Source organism: Bombina bombina, chromosome 9 (genome assembly GCF_027579735.1).
Source record: "Bombina bombina isolate aBomBom1 chromosome 9, aBomBom1.pri, whole genome shotgun sequence".
NCBI classification, from domain to species: domain Eukaryota; kingdom Metazoa; phylum Chordata; class Amphibia; order Anura; family Bombinatoridae; genus Bombina; species Bombina bombina.
In genome coordinates this window covers 212,552,846-212,566,502 of record NC_069507.1, presented here as the reverse complement: position 1 = coordinate 212,566,502, position 13,657 = coordinate 212,552,846, and the positions used below count along the sequence as shown (strand labels likewise).

General features: G+C 40.1%; 1 protein-coding gene across 1 annotated transcript in view; it reads right to left on the bottom strand.

The window, feature by feature from the left end:
- The window catches only part of INPP5A (inositol polyphosphate-5-phosphatase A), an 878,314-nt gene that overhangs the window by 173,913 nt on the left and 690,744 nt on the right, over positions 1 to 13,657 (bottom strand). The gene's annotated exons all lie outside the window — the stretch shown is intronic.

Genomic DNA, 13,657 nt, shown 5'->3' with positions numbered 1-13,657 from the left:
ATTTGTAATTCGAATTTCGGTAATAACATTCGTTCTAACATTCGAATTTGGAAATGTACACATTCGCCCATCCCTAATGTGTAACTCATAAGTGTCCAGGAAAACATGGCCGACTAGTCTAGTGTAAAGATTACTCTCCTCTTGACAACTCCTACCTCCCTGATCCCTCCCAACTAGCCCCCCCACCCACATTCCTCACCACCATCTTGGGTACTGACAGAGAGTCTGCCGGTATGAAGTTTTAGGGCTTTTTTTGTTTAAATTAATTAATTTTATTTCTTATTTTCTACAGTGTAGGATCCGCTCCTTACCCTCCCTGATCCCTTCCCAAGGAGCTCTTTAACCCTCCCCCTTCCCAATGGCCTGCACTATCTTAGGCAATGGCACCTGTCTGCCAGTACCTAGTTTATAGCTATTTTATTTATTTTTCCTGTAGTGTAGAGGTCCCCCTCCCACCTCCCAGTGATCATTATATTAACCCCATCCTCTCTTAATTCCTCCTTTTCCATAGTGTAGTATCCCCCATCTTCCCTCTTCCTTAAAATTTTTATTTTGCAGGATAGGGTCCCAGAAACTGTCACTGAACCAATCAGCAGTGCTAGTTACTCAGCTGGGTCATGTGACTAGCGCTGCTAATTAGATCAACAGCAGTTTCCTCTCTGACCAGCAATACTCACAGGCTAACTAGCAGTATTTCTACAATGTGTTTAACCATTTTGTGGGGTTAAACACATAGAGGTACAGGGTCATTAGTCTTAAAATTAATTATAATGAATAAGAGCATGCAATTTTTTTGACTATAATGTCCATTTAAGCACTGCAAAAAATTTGCACACAGAATACATATTTGAAAGTATTTAATGGGACAGTAAAGTCAAAATTAAACTTTCATGATTTATTTAGAGCACACAATTTTAAACAACTTACAGTTCACTTCCTTTATATAAAGGTGCGCTGTCTTTATATTTACACTTTCTGAAGCACAAGCTCCTACTGAGCATGTGCAAGAATACACAGAATATAAAAAAATATGCATTCTGTGATTGGCTGATGGATGTCACATGATGCATTGGGAAGGAAAATTTAACAAACTGAAATTTTTCAGAAATATAAATCTACTTACTTGAAAGTCAAACTAAGTGTTTTTTTCATTGTCTTTTTATTATGCGTTCATTATGATAGTCTACTGTGTTTATTGCTCCTTAACATTTTGTTGGCACAGTTTATAAGGCTTTGTAAATCAAGAGCAGATACATATCTCTTAATAAGCCAGATGGCATCAACGTAAATTATCTACTTTGCTGTGGTCAGTTAGTGACATGATGCTTTTTTTTTTAACCAGTAATTGGTTTTGCATGTAGTCATCAAGTGCATATACACAGGGCACCGATTGGTTACTATAAACCCTGTAAAGGCCGCCCTTCTACACATTATAAAAACGTTATAAAAAAGTAGCCTGCAGCTCATGCACAGGAATGTACTGGGACTGAACCTTTAAAAGGGACGTTAAACACTAAATAAATGCTAGATAGAATGATGCATTCAAAGACAAGATTAGTCTGAGAATAACCTGTAGATGTATTTTTTAAAGTTTCATTGGCTGTTTAAATACCAATTAGGGACAGTTATAAATAGGTCACTAGAGTGTGCAGCCAATGGCTGTGTGGAATATAATAGTGCTCTGCACTTCCATTTCTAACAGAAACTGAAAAGCTCACAATTTCAGAATGGAATTACAGGAAAAGGGGACAAAATACATAATGAAAGTATATTGCAGAGTTTTTTTATATATAAAATGTATCATTTTATTTTTCCATCTCAAAGTGTTTAATGTCCCTTTAACTATGATGGAGACACTGCAACCTCTGTAGAGAAAGTGGAATTTTTCAAAAGTATTAACAACAACAAAATGTGGCAAAATGCTTACTGTAAACAGCAATGTTAATTTTATTTCACTTCATTTAAAAACTTTCCAATTTACTTCTATTACCAAATTTACTTGGATTTCTTAATATCTTTTGTTAAAAAGCAGGTAGGTACGCTCAGGAGCATCCATATGTCTAGAGCACTATAAAGCAGTAGTTTTGCAGAAATGTTTTTAACGATATTATACTTTGTGCAAAAAATGCTGTCATCTAGTGTTGAAAAGTGTATACCATTGCTAAAAGCCAAACACGTTCATGTTACCTACTTAAATATGCTCTTTAACAAAAAAATGGTATGAGAATTAAGTACATTTGATAAAAGAAGTAAATTATTTATTCATGTTTTAAATTGTATGCTCTATTTAAATCATAAAAGAAAAGCTTGGAGTTTCAATGTCCTTTTTTAAAGGGACATTAAACACTTTGAGATGGTAATATAAAATGATAAATCGTATATATCAAAAAACTCTGCAATATACTTTCAATAATATTTTGTCCCCTTTTACTGTAATTCCATTCTAAAATTATGAGCTTTTCAGTTCCTGTTAGAAATCGAAGTGCAGAACACTGTTATACACCACACAGCCATTGGCTGTAGACTCTAGTGACTTATTTATATCTGTCCCTAATAGGTCACAGCAGAGAAGGTAACCTAAGTTACAACATGGCAGCTCCCATTGTTTTATAGACACTAAAACTTTACACTTAGATTGTCAATATTATAACAGCTAATGAAACTTTAAAAACTAAATTTATGCTTACTTGATAAATGTCTTTCTTTTCAGATATGGTGAGTCCACGACATTATCCATTACTGTTGGGATATCACTCCTGGCCAGCAGGAGGAGGCAAAGAGCACCTCATCAAAGCTGTTAAGTGTCACTCACCTACACACAATACCCAGTCATTCGACCGAAGGAAAATGAAAAAAAAAAGGAATAACACAAAAGGTGTAGAGGTGCCTGAGGTCTAGTAAAAAAATAACTGTCTTAAATTAAGGGTGGGGTCGTGGACTCACAATATATACGGAAAGAAAGTTTGTCAGGTAATCATAAATTTAGTTTTCTTTCTTAAAATATGGTGAGTCCACAATGTCATCAATTACTGTTGGGAATCAATACCCCAGCTAGAGGACACAGATGACTAGGGCGGGAAAAAACAATATAGGCAGACCTAAACAGAAGGCACCATCGCTTGAAGAATCTTTCTCCCAAAGGAAGCCTCAGCCAAGGCAAAAGTATCAATTTTGGAAAATTTGGAAAAAGTATATAGAGAGGACCAAGTTGCAGCCTTGCAAAAAACGGTTTCACAGAAGCTTCATTTTTGAAAGCCCAAGAAGAGGAGTTAGTCCTAGTGGAATGAGCTGTTATTCTCTCAGGAGGCTGCTGTCCAGCAGTCTCATAAGCCACATAAATACTACTTCTCAACCAGAGAGAAAGAGAAGTAGAAGTGGCTTTTTGACCTTTATGCATTCGAGAGAAACACACGAACAGGGCAGAGGACTGACGAAAATCCTTAGTCGTGCTGTAGGTAGAATTTTAGAGCACGCACAACATCCAGGGTGTGCAACAAACGTTCATTATGAGAAGGAGGATTAGAACATAGAGAAGGAACAACAATTTCCTAAATTAATATTTATATCAGAAACCACCTTAGGAAGAAAACCCAACTTATTACAAAGAACCACATTATCAGCATGAAAGATAAGATAAGGCAAATCACACTGCAAAGCTGAGAGTTCCGAGACTCTCCGAGCAGAAGAAATAGCAATAAGAAACAAAACCTTCCAAGATAACAACTTAATATCTATGGAATGCAAAGGCTCAAACAGAGCCTGCTGCAAAACTTTAAGAACAAGGTTAAGGCTCCAAGGAGGAGCAACAGACTTAAACACAGGCCTGATTCTGAACAGGGGCTGACAAAAGGATTGAACATCTGGCACATCCGCTAGACGTTTATGCAACAAAATAGATAATGCAGAAATCTGACCTTTCAGAGAACTGGCTGACAATCCTTTCTCCAGACCTTCCTGGAGAAAAGACAAAATCCTAGGAATCCTGGCCTGAGTAGCCCTTGGATTCGCACCAATAAAGGTATTTACGACATACCTTATGGTAAATTTTTCTAGTAACAGGCTTGCGAGCATGAATCATGGTCTCAATGACCGACTCAGAAAAACCACGCTTAGACAGAACTAAGCGTTCAATTTCCAAGTAGTCAGCTTCAGAGAAACAAGATTTGGATGAAGGAATGGACCCTGAATTAGAAGGTCCTTACTCAGAGGAAGCCTCCAAGGTGGAAGAGAAGATATCTTCACTAGGTCTGCATACCTGATTCTGCAAGGCCACGCAGGAGCTATTGGAAATACAGAGGCTCTCTCCTGTTTGATACGAGCAATGACTCGTGGAAGGAAAACAAACGGACGAAACAGATATGCCAGACTGAAATCCCAAGGAACCACTAGAGCATCTATCAGGGTGGCCTGCTGATCTCTTGACCTTGAACCGTACCTTGAAAGCTTGGCGTTCTGCCGAGACGCCATCAGATCCAACTCTGGCATCCCCCATTTGAGGATTAACCTGGAGAACACCTCCGGATGGAGTGCCCCCCCCCCCCCGGGATGAAATGTCTGTCTGCTCAGAAAGTCCACTTTCCAGTTGTCCACACCTGGAATGTGGATGGCAGAAAGACAGCAATTGTGAGCTTCCGCCCACTGAATAATCTGAGTCACCTCCTTCATGGCTAAGGAACTCAGAGTTCCTTTCTGATGGTTGATGTAAGCCACTGAGGTGATATTGTCCGACTGGAACCTGACAAACCGGGCTAAGGAAAACTGAGGCCAAGCTATCAGAGCATTGTAAATCACTCTCAACTCCAAGATATTTATGGGGAGAGCAGACTCCTCCCGAGTCCAAAGTCCCTGTGCCTTTAACGAGTCCCAGACTGCTCCCCAGCCCAGCAGGCTGGTTTCCGTGGTTACAATCACCCAGGAAGGTCTCCGGATATGTGCCCTGAGACAGATGTTCCTGAGAAAGCCACCACGGGAGAGAGTCTCTTGTCGACTGATCTATATCTATCCCCTGAGACAGATCCGAATGGTCTCCGTTACATTGTCTGAGCATGCATAACTGCAGAGCTCTCAAATGGAATTGAGCAAAGGGAATGATGTACATGGAAGCAACCATCAGTCCAATTACCTTCATACACTGAGCCACTGATGGCCGAACAGTAGACTGGAGAGAGAGGCAAAAGGAAAGGATTTTGAATTTTCTGACCTCTGTCAGAAACAAATTCATAGATAGGGAATCTATTATGATCCCTAAGAAAACCACCCTTGTAGCTGAAACAAGGGAACTCTTTTCCAGATTCACTCTCCATCTGTGGGAACGTAAAAAAGACAACAAGATCTCTGTATGAGAGTTTGCTTGTTGAAAAGATGGTGCCTGAACCAATATGTCGTCCAGGTAGGGCGCCACTGCAATTCCCGAAGTCCTGATCACTGCCAAGAGAGCCCCCAGAACCTTTGTGAAAATTCTGGGAGCTGTGGCAAGGCCAAACGGAAGAGCCACAAACTGAAAGTGTTTGTCTAGAAATGCGAATCTCAGGTACTTGTGATGATCCCTGTGGATAGGAACATGAAGATACGCATCCTTCAGGGAAGAATGGCACCCTGAGAAACTTGTTTAGACACTTTAGGTCTAGAATAGGATGAAAAGTTCCCTTTTTTTTGGGAACCACAAACAGATTTGAATAGAATCCCAAATCCCGTTCCCATATGGGAACTGGAACTATCACCCCCAGGGAAGAAAGGTCCCAAACACAATTCAAGAATGCCTCTCTTATTATCTGGACTGCAGATAATCCTGAGAGAAGAAACCTGCCCCTGGGAGGAAATGTCGTGAATTCTATTTTGTAACCCTGAGACACTATGTCCACAGCCCAAGGATCTGGGACATCTCATACCCAAGCTTGATGGAACAGAGAAAGTCTGCCCCCTACTTGATCTAGTCCCTGAGCGGGGGCAAACCCTTCATGCTGATTTAGTGTCAGCTGCAGGTTTCTTTGATTGATACCCTTTGTTCCAAGACTGATTGGGCTTACAAGAAGACTTGGACTGTTTCTGCTTGGAAGAGGGAGAGAAAGACTTTCCTTTGGAGTTACGAAAGGAACGAAAATTACTTTGACGTCCTTTAGGTCTATTTTTATTGTTTTGTGGTAAAAAAGACCCTTTTCCACCAGTAATGTCAGAGATTATTTCTGCCAAACCAGGGCCAAATAAGGTCTTACCCTTGTAAGGAAGCGCTAAAAGCTTGGACTTAGAAGTAACATCCGCTAACCATGATTTCAGCCACAATGCCCTGTGGGCCAGCACAGCGAAGCCAGATATCTTGGCTCCTAGTTTAATAACTTGCATGGTATCATCAGAAATAAAGGAATTAGCTAGCTTGAGAGCCTTAATCCTGTCTTGGATCTCCTCCAAAGCATCGTACCAATAAGATGCTGCACTAGACACTGTGGCAATACAAACAGCTGATTGCCACTGAAAGCCTTGATAAACATACATTTTCTTTAAATAAGCCTCCAGCTTTTTGTCCATAGGATCCTTAAAAGAGCTGCTATCCTCTATAGGAATAGTAGTTCTCTTAGCCAGAGTAGAAATGGCCCCTTTTACTTTAGGCACCGTACACCAGTGATAGGAAACATCTTTTTAAAAACAGGAGACGGGAAAACAGAATCCCTGGCTTCTCCCATTGATGCGCAATAATCTCCATAGCACGGTCTGGAAAAGGAAACACTTCCACAGAGGAAGGAACATCAAAGTAATTATTAAGTTTACTTGATTTCTTAGGGTTGACAATGACAGGCGGGTCAGAGTTGTCCAAAGTTGCTAAAACCTCCTTTAACAATACGCAAAGGTGCTCAGGCTTAAATCTGAAGGATACTACTTCAGCATCAGATGAAGGAATTATACTGTCTTAATCTGAGATTTCACCCTCAGAGGCTACCGACATATCCTCCTCATCAGATTTATTAGAGAGGGCAATCTGAGTAGCAGAGGCAGGAGCAGAAACCTTACTATCTGAATATCTAATTTTCCTCTTGCACTTACCCTGTAACATGGGAATAGCAGATAAAGCAGCAGATACCGCATAATATACCTGAGCAGCAATTTCTACAGGCAAATAATCTCCTCCAGAAGACTGAGAGGAACTGCAGGGCACTGTATGTGACACCACTAAGGCTTGGGACATTTGAGGAGAAAACTGTGGTAATGCCTAAACAGCATCATCCTGAGAGACAGTTGGCTCAGCAACAAAAAGCTCATCTTTATGCTTTAAAGTCCTCTCTATACATGAGGAACAAAATAGCAAGGGCAACGCAACCTGAGTTTCTAAACAAAGGAGACACCTGTCCATAGCGACTGAATCCTGTTCCATAATGAAGGAAAAATTCTGGTATAATAATTAAAAATTTCACAAATGTTTATTAAGGTACTGTCACTTTAAATATAGTAATAGACAAGTCGCACCCTTACTGCGTGCAGTATTTAACACTGAAACAAACTTTGGGCAGCACAGGATTTAGAATACAGATTCACTAACAAACTATAACCTCTACACCTCAGCCTGTGACTGAGGTGCCTACCTGCCCCCTCGAGAGAAATCTAAGCCGGTCTCAACGTAATGTAGCAGCCGCAGATTAAGCAACTAACTTCTCCAACCGCTCTGTAAGACTGCAAGGAGCAGAACTGAGAGGTCATGTGATCGGCCTGTGAAGCAGCACCACAAATGCAAAGCGCGCGCTTCCAGCCAGAAGAGAACCGTTACAAAAATGAAAGCCACTTCCTGACTGAAAAATATGCCAGAGCCGACGAAATAGATTGCAATAATATGTGATAACCAACAGAGTCAAAAACACCTTACTCACTCTTCTAAGTGAACTAAGTGTCAGATAAAATAAAATAAGCCAACATATATGGGGTTAACTCTTTCCTTTCCATAAAGAAAGTTAACCCCAGACTCTACCTCACATACATATTGTGCCTGCTCCCTGTTGAAAATCGACCCTGTACCCACGAATCTAGTCCAAAAATATGATTGCAGGGAGTCTGAAATGTAACTCCTTCAGTGCTCGTCTCCCGGCCCCAGAAGACCCAGCACTTACCTGCAAATCTAGCTGTCTGGCAGGACGACAGCTCACCTGGTGTGAAAGGAAGCCACTCCTTACAGAGACCTGTGTAAAAAAGAAAGAACTGTCACGCCACACCACTCTAGCGTTGCTAGGGGTGCAGCGTCTCCTTCCCTGCTCGTTTCCAGGGGCTGTGTCGTTCAGATGCGTGCGGCGCTGACGTCATCGCTGCACGCTCCCTTCTCCTGATGCCGGTCCGGATGTCTGTGGCGCGAATCCTGCGCCTATGTAAGCTTCTATCAAACGATCTATCACTGCCCAAGTATAGGTCTTACTTCATGTACTCCTGGGAGTGATAGATCATTTTTTCTTATTGCCTTGCTGTGTTTGAACCCTGCCTGTCTGATTACTCTGCCTGCTATACCCCTGAATTGCTAGATCAATACGCTGCTGCTGAACCCTGCCTGTCTGACTACTCTACCTGTTTAACCCCTAAATTGCTGGACTGATATATTGCTACTGAATCCTGCCTGTCTGACTACTCTGCCTATTAACCCGTTATTCTGGATTGCCTCTTTGTTGCCGAACCCTGCCTGCCTGACCATACTAGTGGTGTGCCCTTGGACTGCTTTACTGTTGCCGAATCCTGCCTGTCTGACCATTCCAGTGATTTGCCTTGCCCTGTTCTGCCGTTGCCACTGGGGACTGTCCTGCCTGTGGTGAGTGCCGCTCTCCTTATCTTACTAACTTTCTCTGCTCTGGGATATTCCCTATAATTTCTGCCGGGATAACAAGACTACTGACTGAGTTTGGTCTGATAGAGGGGTATCCCACGAGCATTACAAGAACTGAGTAAACCTACTCTGGCTTTCTGTACTAGGGCAGCAAAATGTTAGGAAAAACACAGCAAGGCTACCTTACAAGTTCCTAACTGCTTTAAAGCCACCACTACTCAACTGAAGAGATTGACGTGGACTACAGCTATACCCAAAGTCTTGCTTGTAGCAAAAGAAATCTAATTTTCTTCAGACACCAAAACTTCACCTCCTCAATTTAACAGAGGCAAAGAGAATGACTGGGGATGGTGGGTAGGGGAGTGACACTTAACAGCTTTGCTGTGGTGCTCTTTGCCTCCTCCTGCAGGCCAGGAGTGATATCCCAACAGTAATTGATGACGTTGTGGACACACCATATCTTAGGAAAGAAAAACACATCTACATGTTATTCTCAGACTAATATTTTATTTGAATGCATCATTCTATCTAGCATTTGTTTAGTGTTTAATGTCCTTTTAATAATAATATTTTTTAAGGCTGCTAATTTACAGTGAAAAGCCTGAAGTGGTTTTGCATCGTCCTTTAAATATAAATATTTTCCAGTAACAACAATATTATTGGTGTTGATAAGGCAGATCATTTGAAATAATGAAAAAGGTGTCTGCACATTTACATTCACATATCTAAAAATCAAGGTGATTAACAGTGAACTAAATTAGCTTAACCTCATTATTGTCCCAAACCATCATAAACAAGGTAAGTAACTATGAACCCATAGTGCAAACACAGCTGTAACTGTGATTCCAGGAATAATGAGTGCAGACCGGCATGTACACTATTTAGATTGTTACAAAGTAGATACCAATTAGCAGAAGTGTTCAGCAATTGATTAGGTGTGCAGGGTAACAAAGCAATAAAGTCATGTTTATTTTTCAGATTGTCTGCTCTGACTACAGACCTGGTGAGTTCCCATAATATGTTGTAGCTGGGATCTGGGGTAGTGTACAAGGAAAAGAACACATGTAGTTTATTTTACTCTGTGTGGAACTACATGAACAAACTAGAAACATATTTTCTACCAAACTGAAAATGCTATAAAATAGCTTTGAGTAAAAACTTCTGTAAAATAATAGTTACTATAATTTACAAAGCCAAGATTTTGCTTGCAGGTTATTCAAAGGCTTTTCATATACAGGGCAAGATATTTTAACCACTTAAGTGCTGGGAATTTCAGAGAAGAACTTGCCCAAAAGACCAGAGAATTTTTTGCATTTTTTGCTATCACTTCATTTAAACAGAAATAGAGACTTTTTTAAAAAAAAAATATTAACCTATGAAACCTATATATTTTTTTTGTAGACTACCCAAGGCATTGATCCAGACCCATTTTGATATATTTAATGCCACTATTTCGCTGCCAAATGTAATTGTATTAAAACAATTTGTTAATTAGACGGTCGCTAATTGCAGTTTCACACCACACTTCTGAAATTCCCGACAGTGAAGGGGTTAGCCAGTTAGCTTGTAAGGTTAATTTTAGCTGTAGTGTAGAGATTACCCTCCCACCCCCTGATTCCTACATCATCCCTCCCAAACAGCTATCTTCCCTCCCTCATCCCCCACTGGTCACCAGTGTGAACCATCATCAAAGACCCACCCACCAGCTTTCTAACCCTCCCACCTATTACTTGGTGCTGCCATCTTAGGTACGGGCAGATGTCTGCTAGAACCTAGTTAGTAGAGTTTTTAGTTTTTTAAAAGTTTTTTATTAATAACTATTTTTTATTTTTATGTAGTGTAGTGCCCCCCCAACAGAGTGTCACATAGAGCACCCCTCCCTCGCCACTTTTCCGTAGTGCAGCATCCCATCCCTCCTTCTCCCTTCAATTTTTTTTTTCTGTAGGCCAGGGTCACTCCCACCCCCTCCACCCCTTTGCTGCTGGGACGCCCACCCGCCTCCCGCCGACACCAACGGAGATTGTTGCAGACAATGACACAGACCGTGTCACTGTCTGTAACCATCTAACAATCTACTTTCATATAGTAACGGGAGCATGCTCAGCACACCCTTACCATATGAACGGAGACGCCTTCTGCCTCTGAGTGTGGTCTTAGCTGTCAGAGCCAACAGCCGGAACCACAGCATGAGACAGAAGGTAGGATGTAGCTACTACGTCAACAGAGTACACTAGGCAAAGTACTCTGTGACGTAGTAGCTATGTCCTATTGGCTTAAGGGGTTAAAGGGATATGAAACCCAAAAATGTCTTATTGTGATTAAGACAGAACATACAATTTTTAAAAGTTTCTAATTTATTTCTATTATCAAATTTGCTTTGTTCCCATGGTATTCTTTGTTGAAGAGATACCTAGGTTGGTGTCTGGAGCACTACATGGCAGGAAATAGTGCTACCATATAGTGCTCTTGCAAATGGATAACATTCTTTAAAAACTTCTGCCAAATAGTATTACAGCCACATGCACGCTCCTGAGCTTACCTCTCTGCTTTTCAACAAGAGATACCAAGAGAATAAAGAAAATGTGCTAATATAAGTAAATTAGAAAGTTGCATGCTCTATCTTAATCATGAAAGAAAAAATTGGGTTTCCTGTCTCTTTAATTAACCTTAGAGACCTTTATAATATCTATCAGGATTACAGAAAACAAAATTATAAATAAAACTTTCATGGTTCAAATAGGTCATTTCATTTTAATCTTTTGATTTATTTTTTCTATCAAATTTACTTTTCCTCTTGGTATCTTTTGTTGAAAAGCATACCTAGGTAGGCTTAGGAGCAGCAATGCACTACTGGGAGCTGCCTGGTAATTGGTGGCTATGAACATATGCCTCTTGTCATTTGCTCACAAGATATGTTCAGGTAGCTCACAGTAATGTGTTGCTACCCTGAAACCGACTATAAATATATGTTTATATATGTATTTCCACCAGACAACTGATATGTTTCTTGGTCATCTCCCATGTCAACGAACACTAAAATAATGATACTGTTAAGAAAATGGTTTAGGATCAGAAAGGGTTGGGTTAATATACTTGGGAAAATTTGCCTGTTTACTTGTAATGACAAGAGGCTGGTTATTGCTACCGCGAGCTTGTGGTAGCAATTAGCGCTCCAAAAATTAACCAGAGATCATATCTCTTGTTATTTTTCAAAATGTGCCCCAATTGCCCCAAAAATACAGTGTAGAATAGTTTTTTTAAAATAAAAAATTGTAGCATTTGGATTTTTTTAAAAAAAATAACTGCAAGAAGTAGTTATTATGGGGATAATGTTGGCGGGTCTGGGGTGTTAGAAAAAAAATACACTGAAAAGTGCCTTTACATTGCGGTCTATGGGGACTGTGTTCCCAGTAAATATATATGTATATGCTTATATAATATATATTTATGTGTTAATTTGTGTATATATTCATATATGTTTCAATTTGCTGCCCATCACTGCCCGACTTACCCCCTTCAGTGCGCTAAGTTCTCATGCTGTGTCTGACGGCATTAGAACGAGGCTCCCATTGGAGCCTATGAAAACGCGCGCTCGTGAGAGCAAAGATTCCGTGCAATGCAAACATGAGGTCGCATTCGCATTGCAACTAACTTATAATACCAGTGCAGATTAGTGTGCACTGGTATTACTAAGTGGAGCACGAATATCACCCTCGCAAAAGCGATATTTTGCGCTCCACTTGTAATCTAGCCCTTAGTCAGTTGTAGGAAGACGCAATTAACCTTAATAGATGTTTTTTTCCTTTTGTAAGTTAAAAAACAAAACAAAAGCAACAATATGTAGACTAAGTGGGATATTTTTTTAAATTTCTCATATAAATTTCTGGAAACAGTTACATGGATATACTAACAAATCAGATAAAGGGGCCGACTTTATAATATCATTAAAGGGCCACTAAAGTCAAAATTAAAATTCATGAGATTTTAAAAACTCTTCAATATAATTCCTTTATCAAAACATGCACATTCTTTTTATATACACACTTTCTGAGGCTCCATCTCCTACTTAACATGTGTGAAGTTTATACATATTTGCATTTTGTGATTGGCTGATGGCTGTCACATGATACAGGGGGAGAAAAAATAGATTAACTTTAAATTTGACAGAAAATTTTCGACTGTTTATTTCAAATTCAAAGTAAATGCTATTGTATTGTTGTTTTATTGTGTATTTGTCCATTATTCAGATCTACTGTATTTAGTGGTTCTCTAAGTAATTGCCTTCCTCGTGTTAGCAAAATCTAATCATTACATGTGACATAGTGTTTAGATTTACTAACTATCCAGACAGAAAATCCTATTATAAATAAGGTTTTCTGGTCCCACACAGCTACTTCTACAGAAACAAGTGGATACACAAAGGGCTTCAATCAAGAATGAAGATCAACGTTTTGAAGGGGTCTTCAATGATGCCTAAGGGCCCTGATGAAAAAGCGGAGGATTCAATAGCTATGTAAAACAAGGCAGAGGCCATTGCTATCAGGGTGTAATATAAAGGCTTTGGGTGAAGTGTCCCATAAGGGATTAATCCCTGGGTAGATACTGGAGTGCAGATATTTAGGGGGTTTACTGGGAGCCAGACATTTGGGACTATTTTTGGGAGTGGAGGTGCTAGATGACATGGGGACAAAGGAACCATATGAATGGCAGTTGAAGGCTGAAAAGTCTTTTTATGTCACAATAGGTCTTCTTTGATAGCACTAATATCTACATCTACAAAAAAATTCAGAGGATTCCCTAGTGTCAGTGGCGTATTTAGGTTTTGTGCTGCCCTAGGCACTCAAATGTGTGTATATATAAATATGTAGC